The sequence below is a fragment of the Azolla caroliniana genome, unplaced genomic scaffold, assembly GCF_043228905.1.
Source record: "Azolla caroliniana isolate FFs.n. ecotype wild unplaced genomic scaffold, voAzoCaro1.0.p SCAF_7, whole genome shotgun sequence".
Lineage (NCBI taxonomy): Eukaryota > Viridiplantae > Streptophyta > Polypodiopsida > Salviniales > Salviniaceae > Azolla > Azolla caroliniana.
Genome location: NW_028230442.1, coordinates 15,327,765 through 15,350,439, shown reverse-complemented (window position 1 = coordinate 15,350,439; position 22,675 = coordinate 15,327,765).

Here is a 22,675-nt window from a genome sequence, read left to right as displayed (position 1 = left end):
CGGAGTGAGCCCGGTTCGCTTCCGAATATATATGCCAAATACCGATTATTGAAACCGATTGTCTGGACCGATTCTGCTTCGGGTGACTGCAGCGACGAGAGAGACGGATCCAACTGATCCTCCCGAATGTCAATCAGCCGGATGAAGCACGAATTTGGGTTGTTGTCTTGAGACCGATCTGCACCTAGTGGTTACAACGAGCGGCGAGCAGCGTTTGATAACCTCTTCGGATGCCGTTTAACCGAGTGGAGCACGATCGTGTCAATGTTGCACAAGGGGATTTCACCTCGAGCGGTTACGATCACAAGGAACAGAGTACAACCGGCTGTCTTACTCCAAGCGAAGATGATCTAACGCGATGAGATGCAAGCCTCGTTTTTCTTCTTCTTCTCTCTTCTTCAAATGACGCAAGAAACCGAATGCTGTGCAGGCTGAGACGACGGCCGACAGCGGATTGAAGGACCGAATACTGTGCAGGCTCTGATACCAGATGTTGTAGACAAGGTCGTCTATGCGGAAGATCAAGAAGCATTCGATTCTGTTCTGTACCTGCGTATGACAGTTTCTAGGTCGTTGCACAGAGATAGAGAGAGAGAGAGAGAGAGAGAGAGAGAGGCACAAAACGACTCTTTCTATTCCATAAAGCAATAATACAACCCAACCTTACAAAGAGGTTATAAGGTCACTATATATAGTGACGAACTTAGGGCAACTGCCATTTATGCTAATTACACAAATGGCCCAAAGGGATAGTGTGAATACGTCCATTATACACTTGTATTCGACAGTGTGGACCGGTAAGGAAGTGTCCTACCGGCATTTGAAGGTGTTCGGGTGTCTCGCGTACGTGCATATTGCTAAGTTGGATCCAAAGACCCGGCCATGCATATTCCTTGGATACGGCGATGATGAGTTCGGCTACCGAGTGTTGGATCCGGTTGACGAAAAGGTTTTCCAGAGCCAAGATATTATCTTCATGGAGGACAAGACTCTTGCCGACTGGGAGTCGGAGAAGAAGATAATGAACTTCGATGAGATTCGGACCCACCCAGCTAAGAGTCGGTTGACACTCGAGGAACCAGCCAGTTACGGTGAGGATACCAAACCGGCAGAAGAAGAAGTAGAGGAAGCTGAAACCGGAACCGACGAAGACCCCGAATCAGATTCGGATGAAGAACAAATAGAGGAGCTGGTTCCCGAAAGCCAAAGACGTAGATATTCTCTCAAAGAGAGAAGGCCCCCCTGGAGATTTCCGGATGCAGAGCATGTGCTGTTGACCGATGAGGGGGAGTCGGAAAGCTTCAAAGAAGCGAAGGATGACACCCATAGCCGCAAGTGGTTGAGTGCCATGTAGGACGAGATGGATTCCCTGCATGAGAACCACACGTATGAATTGGTGGAGTTGCCGAAAGGAAAGAGGGCACTCCGAAACAAGTGGGTGTACAAGTTGAAACCGGGAGATGCCAACAACCCTCCAAGGTACAAAGCCAAGATCGTGGTGAAGGGGTTCCAGCAGAAGAAGGGCGTGGACTTCGACGAGATATTTTCCCCAGTAGTAAAGATGACTTCCATCCGGACGATGCTGAGCATAGCGGCAAGCATGGACCTCGAGGTAGAGCAGCTAGACGTGAAGACGACGTTCCTCCACGGTGACCTCGAAGAGGAGATCTAGATGTAGTGGAGGGATTTGTGAAGAAAGGGAAGGAGCACCTGGTTTGCCGGTTAAAAAAGAGCCTCTACGGGTTGAAGTAGGCTCCCCGGCAATGGTACCGGAAGTTCGACTCCTTCATGACCGATCAAGGGTACCACAAGACGCAGGCCGATCACTATGTATTTGTGAAGAAGTTCGAAGGTGGAGACTTCCTGATACTCCTCTTGTACGTCGTAGACGACATGTTGATCGTCGGACGAGACCAAGTGAAGATACGGATGCTGAAGAAGGCCCTGAACCGAACCTTCTCAATGAAAGAATTGGGTTCGGCAAGACAGATGCTGGGGATGCATATCATCCAGGACCGGCTAACGAAGCAATTGTGGCTATCAGAGGAGAAGTACGTGACAAAGGTGCTTCAGCGGTTCAACATGTCAGATGCGAAACCGGTCGGATCGACACTTCCGGAAAATTGCAGGTTATCCGGTAAGCAAAGCCCGAAGACGAAGGCAGAGAAGGCGGATATGATGAAGATACCATATGCCTCTGCTGTCGGGAGCCTAATGTACGCAATGGTGTGTACCCGACCGGATATCGGATATGCAGTCGGAGTGGTGAGCCGGTTTATGGCAATCCCGGCAAGGAGCACTGGAATGCGGTAAAATGGACACTCCAATACTTGAAAGGCACCCCAAGTATGTGTCTCCGATTCGGCTCTGGTAAACCCCAACTTGACAGTTTCACCGATTCGGATATGTCGGATGATACGGATACCAGCCGGTCAACATCGGGATATGTCATGACATATGTGGCGGGAGCTGTTTTGTGGCAATTGAGGCTGCAGAAGATAGTTGCGTTGTCAACCACTGAAGCGGAGTACATGGCGACTGTGGAAGCCGGCAAGGAAATACTATGGATTAAGGACTTCATCGAAGAGCTAGGGATCTGGCAAGAGGAATATCGGCTCTATTGCGACAATCAAAGTGCCATCCACCTTGCGAAGGACTTAGCGTATCATTCCAGGACGAAGCACATCCAACGGAGGTACTACTGGATTCGGGAGCGAGTAGAAGACCGAGAGTTCGTGCTGACGAAGATCCACATGGAGGAGAACGGGTCGAATATGCTGACCAAGGTGCTGGCACTCGACAAGTTAGACGCATGCCGGAAGCGGATTAGATTGACGAGGCATCCCATGCCGGAGTGAAGGGGGAGTTTGTTAGGATCTCGGTCCCTCCGGATGGGATACGAAGGCCCGACATCGGAAGACCCGGTGAGAACCGGATGTTGCAGGCCCGGTGAGAACCTCTCACCGGATGAAGGGACATATATGTAGATATGTTTCTGAGAGCCCATTGGGGCTATATCTGTAAATAGTCCTAATGTCATATTAGTATAAATGTGACCTAGGGCAAACAATGTGTATGATTATTAGAGTTGTTGTTATTATCTTTCTATAGTGTTATTGGTGTAACGACTGTACTAAGAGAGAGTGAGAGAGCGATATAGAGCATGTCTTTGTTGTAACCGCCGTCAGGTGAAGATCGTGAGCAAGAGGTCGTTGCCTCTGTTCTCCCTATTGTACTCCTTGACATAGTGATAGTTTGGACTCTGTGGACTCCCGTGGTTTTTCCCTCTCAGGGTTTTCCACATTAACATCCTGTGTATTCTCTTTCTGTTTGTGTACTTACCTCCATTCCCATTTCTTCTGTGTTTGATTGTCATCAAGTGATATACGCTTCGGTTGTGGCTGGATATTATTCCACAAATCCAGTGGATTTCGATTTCGATTACACTCATTCGGGAATGCAAGTCGGTGCTGCTTCCCAAGTTGGCAGGCTTCGCAAACTTGGTCATTAGTGCTTTCTCCCATTTCGATCACTCCTTGTTTTTTTGGTTTCTCCAAATACAAGAACCATTCCTCATGACTCATCATATGATTTGACGCTCCAGAATCAATATACCACACCTTGCTTGATTTCGAGGTGTGCACGACCATTGAATTGGCCTTGTGCTTCATTACGAAGGCTGGGCCCTATCCATTTATAGTTTGTTCAAAGCCTTCGGCATACTGCGATTTTTGATGCCTTCCGGTGTCTCTTCTACTCGATTCGGCTTTGTCCGAATCGACTTTCTTCTTCCAGCACTCGCTCTCCCTGTGGCCTTTCTTGCCACAGTACTAGCATTCCGATGCGGCCTTCTCTTGCCGTCTTTCGGCACCGCTGTGACTCCCCCTACTTTCGGAGGGTTTGGAATTGCTTCCGGCATTTCGATTATGTGGCATGTTCTGCTCTTTTCGGCCGCCTCCATTGCGCACCGATCCGTCTTGTCTGCCACGACCATGGGGCCTATCTTCCTCCATGTACAATATCTTGGTGTCGGTGTGTGTACTCGTCGACACACCCGCATGATTTTCCTCCGCGAGCAACATCGACTGAAGCTCGAAGAATGAAGGCATAATCTCCCTTGTGCAGACCGCAGTCTGGAACGCTCTGAACTTTGACGCTAACCCACCAAGGAAAACCTGCACCATTTCTTCCTCCTGGACGTTCACATTGACGGAGGTGAGAGAGTTGTAGATCTCCTCGATTCGGGTCGTGTAATCAGCCACCGACAGATCTTTCTGTTGGACATTGCTGAGGTCCTGTCTGAGCTGTAGCTTCCTGGCCGTTGTGCTAGCGGCGAAAAACCTCTTGAGATTCGCCCACGTGTCCTTTGGCGTCTTAGCATCCTGAATGTAGCTCAAGAGCTGGTCACTCACACAGGACACGAAGCAGTAAAGAACTCTGCTTGCCGCTTGTTCTCAAGGCGAAAAATCTCTGTGTGTCGATTCGGGTGTTGTATCATTAGCTCCTTCGACATAACTCTAGTAGCCATGACCAAGCAGGTACTGGTGCATCTTGTACGACCAAGATGCGTAGTTTCTCCTGTTGAGCTTCTCAGTCGGTAGCGAGCTTCCCATTGCTTTGTCCATATTGCTATCTTATCCTGCAATAGCCATGACCAACAACTTAACTTTGTCTTATCGAAAGCTTTTATGTCGGCTACAAAAGAGTCCCAACCCTCGTGCTCTAATACCATGTAAAAGAACACAGAGTACACGGTTCGGTAGTACGACAGTTTGATGAAACGAAGAAATCACAGAGAAAGAGAGGGAGAGAGAGAGAAGAAACTACAAACTATATTCAAAATAATTCTCTATATGTTCCATGTACATACTTCGTACTCAGTGAGCACCTTTTATACAAGCCCTGACTATTGGGCTGATAGAAGTACTTACAGTACTTGACCACTCATAAATGAGCATCCTACACTTACTCCTAAAATTATTCCTTATGAGGAATAGCACTTTAACGGCCTCTCAGTTTAAACACCGCCACGACCATATTTTGCGTACGGTTTTACACACCCAGTCTACGCACTGGGTTACGTACCCATTTATGCACCCAATGTTGAGCTTGTCTCTCAACATTTCAGTACCTAATTAATCAAAATAAATTCTTAATACATCGTAGAATAAACATCAACCAATTTTCGAATAAACATGTATGATTATGCCACACTCATATATTCCTTTTCCAAAACAATTAATTTTTAAGAAAGACAACCATAATTTTAGTTAGACTATTCTAAAATGGATGAACAAAAATGAACCAAATCTAAACCATAAAACCACTGCTTTAGACAATCTAAAACATAAAACTGAAGTATCACAAAAAACATATCTCACTTTTCATTTTCATCAAATACTTTGAATTTCATATTTCTATGTTGTTATCTCTTTTAGAACCCTATGTTACCTAAATTACTAGTTTGACCATAGTATTAGGCTAATATAAAAGTCAGGTTTTAGGTGTTATCCACATGTGCATGACATCATTGGCAGAAGACTATAATCCATTAAGATAGGGAAACAATACAAATAACAGTATGATCAACTTAATATGGTAATGATGAACAAGTAGATGGAGATTATAATGACAATAATAATCATGATGACGACGAAGACGTAATCTTTTCAGAATAAATTAATCTTAAATTTTGCATTCCAAAGGATAAACTATAAATATTAAAACCTAAAAACTGTTCTGAAATAACCTACACAATAAATAATAGCTCTAATCAACACTAGAGAACTTATGCTATAGAAATGTAAGAGTTATACCAAGTGAAAGAGAAGATGGAGAAGACATACCAATGGAAGGAGAAGAAATACCGAGGGAAGGAGAAGACATACTGAGGGAAGGAGAAGATGGGGAAGATGAGTGACGTAGAGAACAACAAAACGATGGGGACATTCACGTGCTACGAATACTTGAGATGGAGAGAACAACAAAACGATGAATTTGAGATGGGCTCGGTTAGAAGGAAGAAGAGGAGATGACAATGAGAAGCGCCAAAATAAATTAATGTGGCATGCAAAATTAAAAGTGAGGGGAAAGTAGTCCCCAAAACAGTCCTGAATACGTAGTAACCGTCTCCCCCCATTCCCTGACTTAAATGCAACGTGTACTATCCCCAACCCTCTCCCTAAAACGATTTTATATTTTTCTGTTTTTTTAAAAACTTTTTTATAATTACTTAGTACTAACATGCTTTCGCCAAAAACAATACTTTTTGGGCACACCGTAGCATGCTTCGACCCCAAATCATTTGCCATGAAAGATCTTGGACCAGCTAAGCAAATTCTAGGGATGCACATAGTTCGAGATAGAATAAAAAAGGTGTTGTGGTTGTCACAACAGAAGTATGTGACAAAGATCCTAGATAGATTCAACATGTCGGAAGCAAAGCCAGTCGGCTCGGTGTTGCCGACAAACTATAGGTTGAATGCTAAGCAGTGCCCGAGTGGAGAGAAGGATAAGGCTGAGATGAGGAAAGTACCATATGTCTCGGCGGTCAACAATTTAATGTATGTTATGGTCTGTAAAAGTTGATACATGAGTAATCCAGGCAGAGAACATTGGGTAGTTGTAAAATGGATACTCAGGTATTTAAAAAGCACCTCAGGTGTGTGCCTTAGGTATGATGTTGGAAAACCCATGCTCGAAGGGTTTACCTATTCAAACATGTCGGGGGATGCAAACTCAAGACGAGCACAACTTCAAAAGTCCGTGGCTTTGTTGACCATAGAGGCAGAGTATATGGCAGTGGTAGAGGCCGGCAAGGAGCTCATTTGGATGACGAGTTTCCTCAGTGAACTTGGGATAAACCCAGAAGTACTCTTGCTCCATAGTGATAATCACAGTGCCATACATATTGCAAAGAACGCTACATACCACTCTCGGACCAAGCATATAAAAAGGAGGTATCAATGGTTGTGAGAGAAGGTAGATGAAGGATAGTTTGCCATCGTGAAGATCCATACCAACGAAAATGGATTCGACATGCTCATGAATAACCTATCAATGGACAAACTCACAGTCTGTCGATAGAAGACAGGACTGACCAACTCCCACCCACTGAAGTGAAGGGGGAGTTTATTGGGAATATGTACCTTCAGTGGGATAAGCCAACTGTTCGAGCCTAGAAGAGATGATAGTCGAAGACAAGGAGGATCCGACTTTTCGGGTCGAGAAGATCCGACAGTAGAGAGTCGGCTTGATTAACTGTCGATTATTATTACAATAATAATAATGATGATGATGATGATGATGATGTGTAGTAGGGGCTACATTTGTAAATAGTCCATATGATGTATGAGTATAAATACATCTAGGGGAAAACCATAGTGTGAGTGAATAGAATAGTTATTAGCCTCTATTGGTGCAAGCTACAGTTAAGCAAGGTCGAGCAAGAGAGAGAGGTAGAGCGGCGCCATAGCCAAGTGAGGTTTGATGCCAAGAGCCCTGTGTGGTTGTAACACTCTGTAGAGAGAGAGTGTTGTAATCTCGTCATCTTGTATATCCATTGTATAGTGAAAATCTCTTCTCTCGTGGTTTTCTCCTGCTTTAGGGTTTCCACGTAAATCATTGTGCACTATGCAATTGTTGTTCTTGTGTGTACTTTGTATTTCCGAGTTCGTTTTTCTCACAGATTTCATATTCAATTCTCAACATGTGCCTTGTTTACTTGCCTTTTTTTGCTTTCATTCTCTATTTTACGCGTGTTCTATTTAAACAGTTGCTCATTAACCAATTCCGTAACGTGTTTGGAATCAGTTGGATTAGAATCGAATCGGTGTCGGATAACATCATTCGCGTAACCACCCCTTTGGTGAAGTGTTCCAGAAGGACACCCTATGTTTGTGGCTAGTCCAGCCTAGGATAAACATCTTGCAAAAAATTGTGTGTACTGTCTAATGTATCATAATGAATCGTGACATCCACTGGGGCATGTGGCTAAAATCCATACATCAACATAAAAGGATTATATCTAGTGGATGTATGTTTTGAGCTATTATAGGGAAATTCTAAGATAGGAACGTATTGCTCCCACTTAGAAGGGGTTTTTGCTGCATGTCCGCAATAATTTGATTAACTCCTTTAGTTTGTCCATCAGACTGAGGATGATCCGCAGAACTCATGCTCAACATAATTGCCAATTTCTTAAAGACCTGAGTCCAAAGTCACTAGTAATCTTGGTATCTCGATCACTAACAATATCCATCGGTAATCCATAAAAACGAAATAACTCATCAACAAATTGATAAGCCAATTGTCAAGTGGTTACCTTGGTTTTTGTAGGAATAAATCTAGCCAAATTTGTTAGTCAGTGAACGATATCCCAAATGGCATCATGACTCCTCTATGTACAAGGTAAAATAACAATAAAATCCATCGAGATACTTTCCCATTTGTTGTTGGGAATATCTAAGGGATATAAAAAGACCAACAACTTTAAGTCATTCAGACTTATTAATCTGACATGGTAAGCATTGAGTTACGTATTTATGCACGTGAAAGGGCATCTTAGGCCAGAAAAAAGTACTCAAGATAAGAGCGAGTGTGTGTTGTATTCTAGGATGACCAGAAGATGGTGGATAATGACATTCATGAAGAATTTTTGTTTTACATCTGGTAAATCTAGAACACAGAACTTTCCACTATGGTAGAGCAAACCGTTTGTAATGTGAAAGGTCACCTTCAAGGGTAGGGTGCTAGCAACGACATCTAAACCAGATTCGGCTTTTGTCCAATATTTCAAGAAATAACTATCATCAAGGTATTTCCCTCGAAGGTGATCTAAAAGATCAGATTTTATTTTCGTGAAGCTAACCATGTTAAATTCTTTAATGTGACCAAGAGCATCCGCAACAATGTTCATAGAACCCTTGCAATACCATATGGAAAAATCAAAATCTTGCATAAGGTCAGCCCAATGGCCTTTACTACCAACAATATTTGGCTAGTCACAAACATACTTCAAGGATTCATGGTCCGTTGTAACCACAAATTTATTTCCATACAGATAATGCCTCCATGTTTTTAGTGCATGTACTATCACAAATAACTCTCTCTTAAACCGAATATGAAGATTGAGTAGCATCAAGATTTTTACTTTCAAAAGCGATAGGGTGGCCGCCTTGATAAAGGATGACGCCAATAACATAATCACTAGCATTGGTTTCGATTGACAAAGGCTTGGAAGGGTTCGGTAATAGAAGACTAGGAGTTTAACACACATGCTCTTTGAGTGTCTCAAATGATGTGTCAAGTTTTTTATTTCAGGAAATTGGTTTGACAAACTTTGCGTGGATGGCCTTTTAAAAGGTCAGTTAATGGTGTAGTCAATTTGGAATAGTTACAATTGATTTTCCTAAAAATCCAACAAATCCTAAGAATGATCAAAGTTCACGAATATTACGAGGAATGGACCAAAGTTTAACCTTTTCAATACGAGAAGGTTCAATTTCAACGTCATTTTTTCGTAATTAAATGACGTAGGTGTTGGGATTGCGGCCACCTAGTGCAGAACAAGTTCAACACTCCTCTAGTGAAAGATCATTAACATGTACAAGTCGACTCGATTAATGGTTGCAAGAATTCAACACGAATTCAACAAGATCAACACGAATTCAAGGAGAGAGAGAAGAACGTTAGGCACAAGGTGAACTTTTTACTCAAGCTCTACGGCTCAATGTACAAAATGAACAACCTTTTTCAAACTAGGTTACAAAGTCAGTTTATATACTAACTAACTTTAGGCAACTGCCGTTCTTAGTATTTACAAAAATGGCCTAAACCTAATTTGTACAAATGGGACAATGTGAATACATACATTAGAGACCCGTAATGGCTGTATACATCTTAATTCTGTAATATAAGTGAACAATACAGATTTGTACAAGTTGTCGAACAAATTGGATTTTTGCTTGAGTCAGTAAACTCCAAAAAACAGAAGGCCAAGTTGGCTGCAGTCAGAGGAACTAAGACCGAACTTCGAATTGTCGATGAGATTGTTTGAAACCATTCTGAATGTCTGACTCAATTGGACTAATTATTCGTTACGCCCATTTGGTGCCGAAGGGATCAGAATCAATCCGTTGAAAGAGACTTGGTCATCCCATCTGCGACATTATCGGTTGTAGGTATCTTCTCGAGGCCGATTTTCCCTTAAATGAAGCAGTCCCGAACAAAGTGATATCGAATGTCGATATGCTTAGAGGCGATGTGATGAATCGGAATTTTCAATAGAGCAACAAGAACCTGACTGTCGTTGTGGACAATGTTGGGGTTACGATAGTGAGAGAACTAGAGAGAAAGATAAATAGAAAATGACACAAATGTGAGAGGGGAAAAATGTATATCTTCCTTATGTGCCCCATAAGGGGGTTTTACAGTACATAATGTAACGGTAAATAATGACCGTTACAAAAGATGCGACTGTTAGACTCTTGTTACATGCACATAATTATGCATGTGCTCACACATACTCATCCTCACATACTCGTATACATATTACATATTACACATCACACCATACACATTACACCCTATTCATCCTGTACACCTATATGGATAAACACCCGGCACGCCTATGGGACAATGCATTGCACATTGAACACACAAGCCCATGCCAAAAAACTCTTCTGGACTGGAACTCCATCAGTCTTCTCTCGCGGTCGGAAACTCCTTGACCGGATTACTGCTCAACGATCGATGACTTCGATCGGGGCTGGCTTGACATGAACCTTCTCGTTTGTTCACATTAATCACACGATTGGATTGCAAACAAATCGCCTTATTCACTGTGGTATCGTCATTTAGGTTTATCAATGATTGTGGGTGTGTTGTGTATGTGTGTCTTTATTAATGTGAGTGGTGATGAGTTTTTGTACCCTTGCGTTTTCGAAATTTGATGTTGTACCCCTCAGTTTTTTCTTTTTTTCTAAAATTATATTCAGTAGCCTCCGGTTTTAGAAATTTCATGTCATGCCGTTCTATACCCGAAATTTGTCTATGTGCCCTCAAGTTTCTGAAATTCTCTTCTCTGCCCCTTTCTCTTTTCTCTTTCTTCGATTATTTGGAAATTCCCTTGTTCGCCCTTGACTTTTCGAAATTATCCTCTCTGCCCTCAAATTTCTGAAATTTTGCGATCTGCCCTCGCGTTTTTTGAATGACCCTCTCTTCTTGCTTCCATTCTTCAATTCGTATTCCAGCTTTTCACTTTTGGCGGATTGTGGCGGCGACGGTGACAACGATTGCGGCAACTATGGCTACAACGATTGTTTAGACCATTCGATGGAGATTGGGCTATGTATATATCACTCCAGGGTAATTCTCCAAGCCGCACATATCAATCTCATTGTCAAAATAACCAATGTTGCAAACTATGGCATTGTTCTTCATCTATCTCATGTGGCTAACCATGATGAGTTCACCTTGCTAAGACACTAGAGGGGAAAACGTGTTTGAGGAAGGAAACGATCAACGGAGGTTGGAGGTGATGTCTAAGCAACATCAACATGCGTAGAGAGAGACCGATCTGGCGCATCTCCTTCGACAAAACCCCACACTCCATAGACAAAGCCACGCTCTTGAGCTGCTGGAGAGTAGAGCCGGGAGGAGAGGCCACAATTATCTTTGTTGCAGCTACAGGAGTCTCTATGGATTCCTTCATGTCAATGTCATTCGAGACTGCCATTGTTGAAAGAAAGAAGGAGGCAGGAAGGTAGGCAGGAAGAGGGTCCGTGAGCGTCTCTATACAGTAGAAATTGCAACCCTAACTCGCAAACCACGAACATCTTTCTTTCTTTCTTTCAGAGTTCCCATAAGAAAGACAAGGGGTGGATGAGGAGGCTATGGTGGGGAGATGGTGCGAGAGGAGATCAAATTATGAAAAATCGGTCCCCACCTTAGAGGCAAGACCGAGGGGTATGCCCAGAGCATCAAATATGTTGGAAACATACGAAGTAGGGCCCCCAGAGCTTTGAAACAAGATCTTGAAGACGTCTTGAAAAAATCATGGCAACAATGATGGGAAAGTGTAGAGGAAACAAGATCCTGAAGACATCTTGATAGAATCAGAGGGAAAATGCAGATCCACAAGAAAGACGTCCCACAACATCAGCTTCAATCCTAGAGGAAGCATGTGGATATGGCATCCTCGAGCTTGACCTTTGAAAGACAAAGAAAAATTAGGGGTTTTGAGAGATATGGCTGGCGTAGGGAAAATTAGGGTTTATGAGTGTTATGGCTTCGTCAGATAAGGGAACGGAGAAGGAAAAATAAAATAAAATGGAGAGAGACCCCATTTTAGTGGCATGGCCTCCATTATTAGTTGCTTAGCCTTTATTTTAAGTTACATGGCCTCCTGTTTTAGTTGCTTTGCCTTTACTTTTACTATACTTTACTCTACTTTAATTCGCCACATGATCCTATCATCCGACCATCTCGGTCCGCGTTCGGTTTCCGTTCCGTCGTCGTCCGGTTGCCAGTTCTGTCCGGTTGCCGATTGCCAGCTCCATTCGATAGGTTGCCATTGCTGCTCCGTAGCCATTCTATCCACTTGCCGGCTCCATCCGGTTGTCGGTTCCTTAGCCACATTTGTCCATGTAGACAAATTGGTCCAAGTCCAACCATTCCTTTTGTGCTCTCAACACATAGATGAAAACTAATGGTTCTCAATATGCTTATATAGATGGATCCTAAAGTTTCCTATCTATGTGGGATATTTCACAATTCTATTTAACTTATCTTCTCAAACTACATAGTCACATATCTTGATACTTATTTATCCGTTTCATGTGTAGTAAAATGCGTTATGAAGCTCTTGAAGATATCTATCTTTCCATATCAATCCATTAAGCTAATCTTAAATAATTATGTTACTAGTTTTCATATAGTGTGTGAAAAACCACATCCACCGGTATGTGCCAATTGTAGTGAGGTTCCTCTTTTGATTATTCTACTTCATCGATGTTTCTCCTTTATACCCGAACCATCGTTGCCATCCGATCAACCATATTCCTCACTCACTCTTTGCATATCCGTGGTTGGTTGCCATGGCTCCCTTTTCTCATGTAGAGCATAATGCTTCATACTTTGTGCATGTGCCACCTTCATCTCGACCATCTCCTTGGTCTTCTTTTATCATCCTTTCTTGTTCCATACATGCCTTTCAAAGGCCTTATCGGAATACTATTGTTGAGTCCTCTTAGCGGTCCATTCTTCAGCTGCATACTCCCCTCTAGGTCCTTAAGTGAGCACATTTCATGCTTCTCACTTTTCCTACTTTTGTGATATACTCTCGTGTTGGAGTTGAGCATGACTTCCATGCTAGTGTCATCCTTGTTAGATTTTGTGATTACATCTTTTGGATACATTTGTACCACTTGGCCCTCGTCTTCCCTTATCATGCTTCTCCTCGGCTCTTTGTTGCTAGCATCAACTTTCGTTCCTGTGCTATGCTTGAGCTCTTTGTCGCACGCATCCTCTTTCGTCATTGTGCTTCTTTTGTTCTCTTCATTGTACACTCCAGCTTCGTCCTTTGCTTCCTTGGAGCCACCTTCCGTCTCTTGGGTCTCACATTGGTTCCCAGACGCAACTGCTCAAGTCTTTAGAACATCTATGAAGGTTGAATGTTCATTTCACGTCGTATTCACCAAAGATGTCGCGAAAATACGATGTGGATACGTGAACTTGAGGTAGGACCCCGGGGCTTCCGACCAGAGGATATCACATTCGTACGTTTATACTTTTAACAATTAAGAGAAAGGAGAAAATTTAGTAATTTTTCATTAGCAAAGGGAAAGAAATTACAATATGTCCCAACATTGGGATTCACAAGTTTTAGGTTTACTAAGATTAATAGAAAAGAAAAATTAGGGGTTTTGAGACATATTGCATCCGTAGGAGAAATTATGGTTTATGAGTGTTATGGCTCCGTGAGATAACGGAACCGAGAAGTAAAAAATAAAATAAAATGGAGAGAGACCCCATTTTAGTGGCATGGCCTCCATTTTTAGTTGCTTCGCCTTTACTTTTACTTTACTTTACTTTACTTTACTTTAATTCACCGCATGATCCTATCATCTGTCCATCTCGACCGTCGCCCATCCCATCCGTTCAGTTTGCGTCTGGTTTCCGTTCCGTCGTCGTTCGATTACCGATTTCCGATTCCGTTTGATAGGTCGTCGTTGCTGGTTCCGTAGCCATACAGGTTCAGTTCCCAACTTCATCCCTAGCTCCATCCGGTTTCCGGTTTTTGGTTCCTGGTTGCCGGCTACGTCGCCATCCAATTCCGATTATTGATTTTGTCGCCAATTATTGATTTCGTCGCCATCCAGTTCCAATTCCCAACTACATCGCCAGCTCCATCCGGTTTCTGGTTACCAGCTCCATCCAATTTCTAGTTCCTTGCTTTGTTGTCGGTTCTATCCGGTCGCCGACTCCATATGGTTTCCGGTTGTCAGCTCCATCCGCCCATCGGTTACTTAGCCACATTTATCCATGTACACAAATTGGTCCAAGTCCAACCATTCCTTTTGTGCTCTCAACACATAAATGAAAACTGATTGTTCTCAATTTGCTTATATAGATGGATCCTAAAGTTTCCAATCTATGTGGGATATTTGACAATTCTATTTTCCTTATCTTCTCAAACTTCATATTCACATATCTTGATACTTATTTATCCGTTTCATGTGTAGTACAATGCGTTATGAAGCTCTTGAAGATATCTATCTTCCCATATCAATGTATTAAGCTAATCTTCAATAATTACGTGAACTTGAGGCAGGACCCTGGGGCCTCTAACCAGAGGATATCACATTCGTGCGTTATACTTTTAACAATTAAGAGAAAGGAGAAAATTTAGTAATTTTTCATTAGCAAAGGAAAAGCAATTACAATATATCCCAAGATTGGGATTGCCAAGTTTTAGGTTTACTAAGATTAATAGAAAAGAAAAATTAGGGGTTTTGAGAGATATGGCTTGCGTAGGGAAAATTAGGGTCTATGAGTGTTATGGCTTCGTGAGATAAGGGAACAGAGAAGGAAAAATAAAATAAAATGGAGAGAGACCCCATTTTAGTGGCCTAGCCTCCATTATTAGTTGCTTGGCCTTTATTTTTAGTTGCATGGCCTCCTGTTTTAGTTGCTTTGCCTTTACTTTTACTATACTTTACTCTACTTTAATTCGCCACATGATCCTATCATTCGACCATCTCGGTCCGCGTTCGGTTTCCGTTCCTCCGTCGTTCGGTTGCCGATTGCCGGCTCCATTTGATAGGTTGCCATTGCAAGTTCCGTAGCCATACAGTTCCGGTTCCCAACTTCATCGCCGCATTTGTCTAGTTTCTGGTTTCTAGTTGGCGGTTGCTGGCTCCGTTCGATGGGTCGCTAATTACCGGTTTCGTCGCCATCCAGTTCTGATTCCCAACTACATCGCCAGCTCCATCCGATTTCTGGTTGCGAGGTCTATCTAGTTTCGAGTTCCCTGCTTTGTTGCCGGTTCTATCTTGTCACCGACTCCATCCGATTTCCGGTTGCCAGTTCTATCTGGTTGTTGGTTCCTTAGCCACATTTGTCCATGTAGACAAATTGGTCCAAGTCCAACCATTCCTTTTGTTCTCTTAATACAGAGATGAAAACTAATGGTTCTCAATCTGCTTATATAGATGGATCCTAAAGTTTCCTATCTATGTGGGATATTTCACAATTCTAGTTTCCTTATCTTCATATTCACATATCTCGATACTTATTTATCCGTTTCATGTGTAGTAAAATGCGTTATGAAGCTCTTTCGTCGCATATCTTGATACTTATTTATCCACAAGACCTCTTTCACAACAATGCACGTGGCTACGTATTTGGCCTCAATTGTTGATGTGGTATTGCACTCCTAAAGTTTTAGTTTCCACGAGATTGTTCCATTCCCGAATTTGAAACAATAACTGGTTGTCGATTTTCGAATGTTTACACAGCTCGCAAAGTCCAAATCGGTGTATGCGACTACTACTTTCCTTATCTTCATATTCACATATCTTGATACTTATTTATCCGTTTCATGTGTAGTAAAATGCGTTATGAAGCTCTTTCGCCGCATATCATGATACTTATTTATCTATAAGGCCTCTTTCGCCACATTGGACATGGCTACATATTCAGCCTCAGTTGTTGATGTGGTATTGCACTCCGAAAGTTTTGGTTTCCACGAGATTGTTCCATTCCCGAATTTAAAACAGTAACTAGTTGTCGATTTTCGATTGTTTACACAGCTGGGAAAAGTCCGAATTGGTGTGTGCGACTATGCCTGAACTATCATTCAGGCCGAATAGGATGGTAAAGTCTTTTGTACCACCAAATATATGAACACATGCTTTAGTGTGTTCCAATGCAATCGACCGGGATTGTGCATGAATTTGTTGACGACTCTGATGGCATGAGCAATATTGGGCCGTGTCGTGACCATCGCGTTGTTGTGAAGATTTTCGGCAATGGTGTGAAAATCGCATAGAACATATGAAATCGAGTATGAATCATATAAAACAATAATAGTGAAAATACTAGTTTATATATGTTTAATATCTTAGTACAAAATGATGGAGGTCTGCAAGAGCTTTCGAATGCACCTTATTACATAAGAAACGGACATCAAAGTCTCAAGTTATGTGGGTAGGAAGTTTGCAAAGGAAAAGAGAAAAATAAAACTGTGAAATATCCTACATAGAAAGGAAAAGTTTAGGCCCAACTATATAAGCAGATTGAGATCCATCGTAATTCATCTATGTGTTAAGAGCACATAAGAAATAGTTAGACTTGAGCCACTTTTGTCTAGATGCACATATGTGGCTAAATCGTCGGATGTGGCAAAGTCCCCAAACCGGTTGGTGAAGAAACTCAAACCGACTGACGATAGAACCGGAAACCAGATGGAGCCGGCAATTAGTGATTGGACGCATCCGGTAACCGGCGACCGGCGATCCAGCGGTAACCGGCGACATCCGGCGAACCGACGACCGACCGTAATCGGCGTCATCCAACAACTGACGACAACCGGCGGCATCCGACGAACTGGCGTCATCCAACGACCGATGACAACCAGCGGCATCCGACGAACCAGCGACCGACCGGCATCCGGCGAACCGACATCATCTAGCATCCCGCAACCGGATAGATATATAAATAAATAAATAAATAAATATATGTATACACAAGGAGTGCAAGTGTGGCTTTGAACCTTGCACCTCCAAGTTGAGAGTCTATAGACTTACCATTAAACCAAGACATTTTCTTAAAATAATATTTTTATCATTGTAACTTTACATGTAAGTTCTCATACATGAGAGCTAAAATGAATGATGTGGTTATCATGCACCACATGTAATACATGAGCGCCAAATGACAAACATGCATTTTATGCATGTCTTGAACCCTCAAATGCATGAGGGCATCTATAAAAGAGATGATGAAAAAGATCAAAGGGGGATTTTTGGTAATGTAAAACTCTGATCAAAGCAAGCTTTGTACTTTATATCAAAATTAATATTAAGAAGAAAATTCGTTATCCTTTTGATGATATACCTTGTTCTTCAAACTGAAAGTCAAGAGTTCAATCTTAATCTCTCTCTCAATCTAAAATCAAGCGTCCTATCTTTTCTCAATCTCTCTCTCTTTCAATCTATCTTAAATCCTTTCTCACTAAAGCTTGTGCCAACGTCAAATCCTTCCGGTCTAGAGCCCCGGCGGTTCCGCCTCACGATCCGCACGTAGTGACGGATCTTCACGACATAATTAAGTGGTGAACCCGACATGAAAGAGGCGGCAGGAAGGATCATATCGAGGATCGACCGATACTTGGAGATGGCGTCCTCAAGCAATCAAGTGGGAGAGTTCGAAAGGATGATGTTGATCGTCGAACAAATGATGAGGTTTCGAGACAACGATGCGAGTGTGGGAGAGGCCGTCGACTGTGTTAGTGAGCTCGAGGGTCAATTTGACGGAAGGAACATTAGGAAGTTCCTTGATGCATACAGAAGGGAGATGAATCAAAGGGACGTGTCCAAAGCACGTCAAATCGCAAGTTTCAAGAGAGTGGTCACCAACAACGTCCAAAGGTGCGTCGTCGAGCTTCAAGAAGGGAATACAACATCGTCCGAGTTCGAGAAAGCGATATTAGTGGAGTTCGCGACTGAAGAATTGACGAGAATGACGCGACATGTCCTCATGAAATGGATAGAAAAGAAAAATAAGAAAATGAGCGTCTCGAAGGTGTACAACGAATTCAATCAGATGTTTAGTCGTCTCCCCAACACGGACCAAGTGCTGCTTGAGAAGGAAAACACTTTGTACTTCTTGAAAGCCGTGGACATGACGGATAGACGAGAGTTGGGGACTCTCCTCGAAGATGATACCCAAGCAAATAGCCTTGTGGTGGACTGGGTTGCGGTGAAACAAGCATGCAACAAGATTGACAGGCGTCATCGATGGCTCCATGATATTAACTTGGTAAGACCAAGCGTAGAAAAAGCAAAACCATCTAAAGAAGTCGAGACGCCTAAAAAACGCATCCAACATGAAAAGAAGATTGATGATGACTTGAGGACGATGACGACCATTTCAAAGGAGGTCGATTGTTTCGGAACATGCGTCGTGTTCAAAACAACGGATGATGGAACAAGCCAAATTGAAGCTTGCATCAATGGAGATAAAGAGTGCGAGGCTAGCGTAATTGAGGATCTAGCCGCTAAAGACGATATCGAGGAGGTAACTATGAACAAGACAATAGGCTTCAACAACGATCACAACCGGATTTTCTCCACACATGCTCCGGAGACTTGGGTAGTTGCGTCAAAGAACCAACGTGAGACCCAAGAGATGGAAGGTCGAAAAGAATACATGTGATGAAGAGAAAAGGATAATCAAAGCTTGCTCGATCAAGAGGGTCAATGGGTGCGAGGCCCATGAGATTGAAGAGATAGCCACGAAAAACAACATCGAGTCAAAGATGGCTATGAACAAGTCGATGGCGGATGGTCATGTGGAGACTTTCCGAACACCTCATCTAGAGACTTGGGCAGTTGCATCCGAGAACCAATGTGAGACCCAAGAGACAGATGGTGGCGAAAGGGAGGAGAAAGACCAAGATAATACCGCCAATGAGGACGGCCAAATTTTCTCCACCCTTGTTCCAGAGACTTGGGCAATTGCATCTGAGAACTAATGTAAGACCCAAGAGACGGAAGGTAATCAAAGGACCGAAACAATGATAAGGAGGATGGCCAGAGATGAAGGAATCCCTCCACACCGGTTCTAGAGAATTCGACAGTTGTGCCCGAAAGCGAACATAAGACCGAAGAGATGGAAGGTGGCGGCGAGGAGATAAGGGTCGAAGCCAGCGCATACGGAGGAACGACGGCAAAAAAGGACGCCAAAAACAAAGCTACAATAGAGTTCAATGAAGAGCCAGATAGCGGCGAGAAAGGAAGAACCGGAATACAATCCGAATGGAAGATGACGCGGTTGGTATTCCGACCCGAACGGAAGCCGACCCGAACGAGAGTTGATCAAACGGGCCCGACCCAACCGAAAACCGGATGTAAACTGACCCGAACGAAAGTCGATCGTCTAAGTCCGATTCGGCCGAATGCGAATCCGGACGAAGGCCGACCAAGCCAGAAGCTAATTGATCGAGACAGACAGAAGATGAACCGGCCTAGACGGAGGTCGAAGCAGACGAGCCGCGACACCCGGTCGCGGCTAGTGAGCATAAGGAAAGGCAACCATGAGACGAGAAATGATGATAAAGGAAAGTTAGGTGACCAAGGAGATGGCCAAGATGAAGGTGGAACATTCATGAGACTTAAACGATTATCCTCAAGAAGGGAGCAATGAGCCATGACAACAAGTTATGGTAAAGCAAAGAAAAAACGAACGATATGGTGGATTGGGTGGCAACAATGATTCGGGTCCAAAGAAACAAACATGCTCGACGTTGAGGAATCATGTTGATCACCACTACCGAAATCTCACATTCTCTCTTCTTGGCACGTACCGGAGGACGTGCGGTTTGGTGGGGGTGGATGTCGTGAAGATTTTCGGCAATGGTGTGAAAATCGCATAAAACATAGGAAATCGAGTATAAATCATATAAAATAATAATAGTGAAAATACTATTTTAAATATGTTTAATATCTTAATACTAAAAGATGAAGGTCTGCAAGAGCTTTCGAATGCACCTTACTACATAAGAAATGGACATTTAAGTCTCAAGTTATGTGGTTAGGAAGTTTATATAGGAAAAAAAGAAAAATAAAACTATAAAATATCCCACATAGAAAGGAAAAGTTTAGGCCCAACTATATAAAGAGATTGAGATCCATCATAATTTATCTATGTCTTAATAGCACATAAGAAATAGTTGGACTTGACCCACTTTTGTCTAGATGGACATATGTGGCTAAATCGCCGGATGTGGCTAAGTGCCCGAACTGATTGGTGAAGAAACTCAAACCGGAAACCGGATGGAGTCGGCAATCAGTGACCGGACGCATATGGCAACCGGTGACCGGCGACCGCGGTAACCGGCGGCGATCGACATCCGGCGACTAGATAGATATATAAATAAATAAATAAATATATGTATACACAAGGAGTGCAAGTGTGGATTTGAACCTTGCACCTCCAAGTTGAGAGTCTATAGGATTACCACTAAGCCAAGACATTTTCTTAAAATAAAATTTTTATCATTGTAACTTTACATGGAAATTCTCATAGATGAGAGCTAAAATGAGTGACGTGGTTATCATGCACCACATGTAATACATGAGCGCCAAATGGCAAACATGTATTTTATGCATGTCTTTAACCCTCAAATGCATGAGGGCATCTATAAAAGAGAGGATGAAAAAGATCAAAGGGGGATTTTTGGTAATGTAAAATTCTAATCAAAGCAAGCTTTGTACTTTATATCAAAATTAATATTAAGAAGAAAATTCGTTATCCTTTCGATGATATATCTTGTTCTTCAAACTTAAAGTCAAGAGTTCAATCTTAATCTCTCTCTCAATCTAAAATCAAGCGTTCTATCTTTTCTCAATCTCTCTCTCTTTCAATCTATCTTAAATCCTTTCTCGCTAAAGCTTGTGCCTACGTCGAATCCTTCTGGTCCAGAACCCCGACGGTTCCGCCTCACAATCCACGCGTAATGACGCATCTTCACAACAACGTACATCAAGAAACCAACTTCATTGTTTCCGGTGCATACGGTACTGACTTCATAGTTTCCCCCTTCAAACTGGATGTCAGACACTCTCGTGGAGACAGCCGGAGGCTAATTGGGAGCGGTGTTGAAGTAGATTTGGCCAATTACATGTTGAAGCATTCCAAGACACGTTGAATGTAATTGGATTGAGACAAAAACAATTGTCTTGAATTTCGATTCTGACTTATCTTCATTTAGAGAATGTGTCGTGCCGGACCGAGGTCCTTCATGGCAAACTTCAACTGTAGTTGCCGAACAAGTTCGGCGAGTTCTCCGGCATGTTGATTGGAGAGTAGCATGTCGTTCACGTAGAACACGTTCGCGTTCACAAGTGGAAGGATCATACAAAAGTGGAAGGATAAGGAATATTCCAATTGATTTTGGGGTTTTTTTGGCCATTTCACAAAACACCTTAATACTAGTATCACATGTTTTCCAGAACTTGATGAAAAAGTTAAAATTTTTACCAATTGGTAAATATGAAAAATGCCAAAAGTTGGTCAAATACGAAAAGTAACTTTGTGTATTTTTAAGGAAAAATAACAACTAATAAGATTTTAGATCATAAAGAAATCAAAAGTAGAAGATTTCAAAACAATCGACATTTTTATTTCATTTGATAAAATGTTGTCAAATTTTGTTACATATCGTTGCACAAAAAATACATTTAGGAGTTATTTGTATCACTACTACAACTAATATACAATTATGACTCTTCCTCCTCATTTTCAAATGTACCAATCAAAGCATTGTTTTTACCAAATGGTGTCTCCAAATTGTGTGCACGAAATCTTGTTCGCCTTCAATCTAAGGTATCTTCTACACTTAAACATTGTTTTCTTTCATTATGTTTATTGTTGTCGTCCTTAAACATCCAACTTTTGTTAGTGTAAAGTCATACACAATGATATCCACCTCAATTAATGTCAATGATAGATGTATTACAAAGGTTTAATGCATCACCGATGTAGAATTGGTGCCCTAGGTCATGGCCATCTACATGTGTAGCTATTAATATCCTCCTCACCTTGAGTTCTTGCAAGTTTCCTTGTCACCTGAGTTGTGCTCGTGTTGTCATCCTTAGTTCCACATAAATGTTTATCTACTGTAGATGAACCAAACTATGAAGATCAGCATTAAGTGCTTGATGTGGTGATTAAGAACCATGAGAATATTTTATAGATCATGTAAATGGCATTTGCAAGTTTCAATTACCATCAACACAATTAATAATGGTCTTTTGTTAATCAATGAAGCACATGTTCACCTTAAGGTATCTTGTTGTGCAACATACTTCTTTGTAGTATCGATATGCATCTTTTTCTCTTGTAAAAACAGAGATTTTACTACAACCCGAGTTCTGTTTAAAAAACCTCT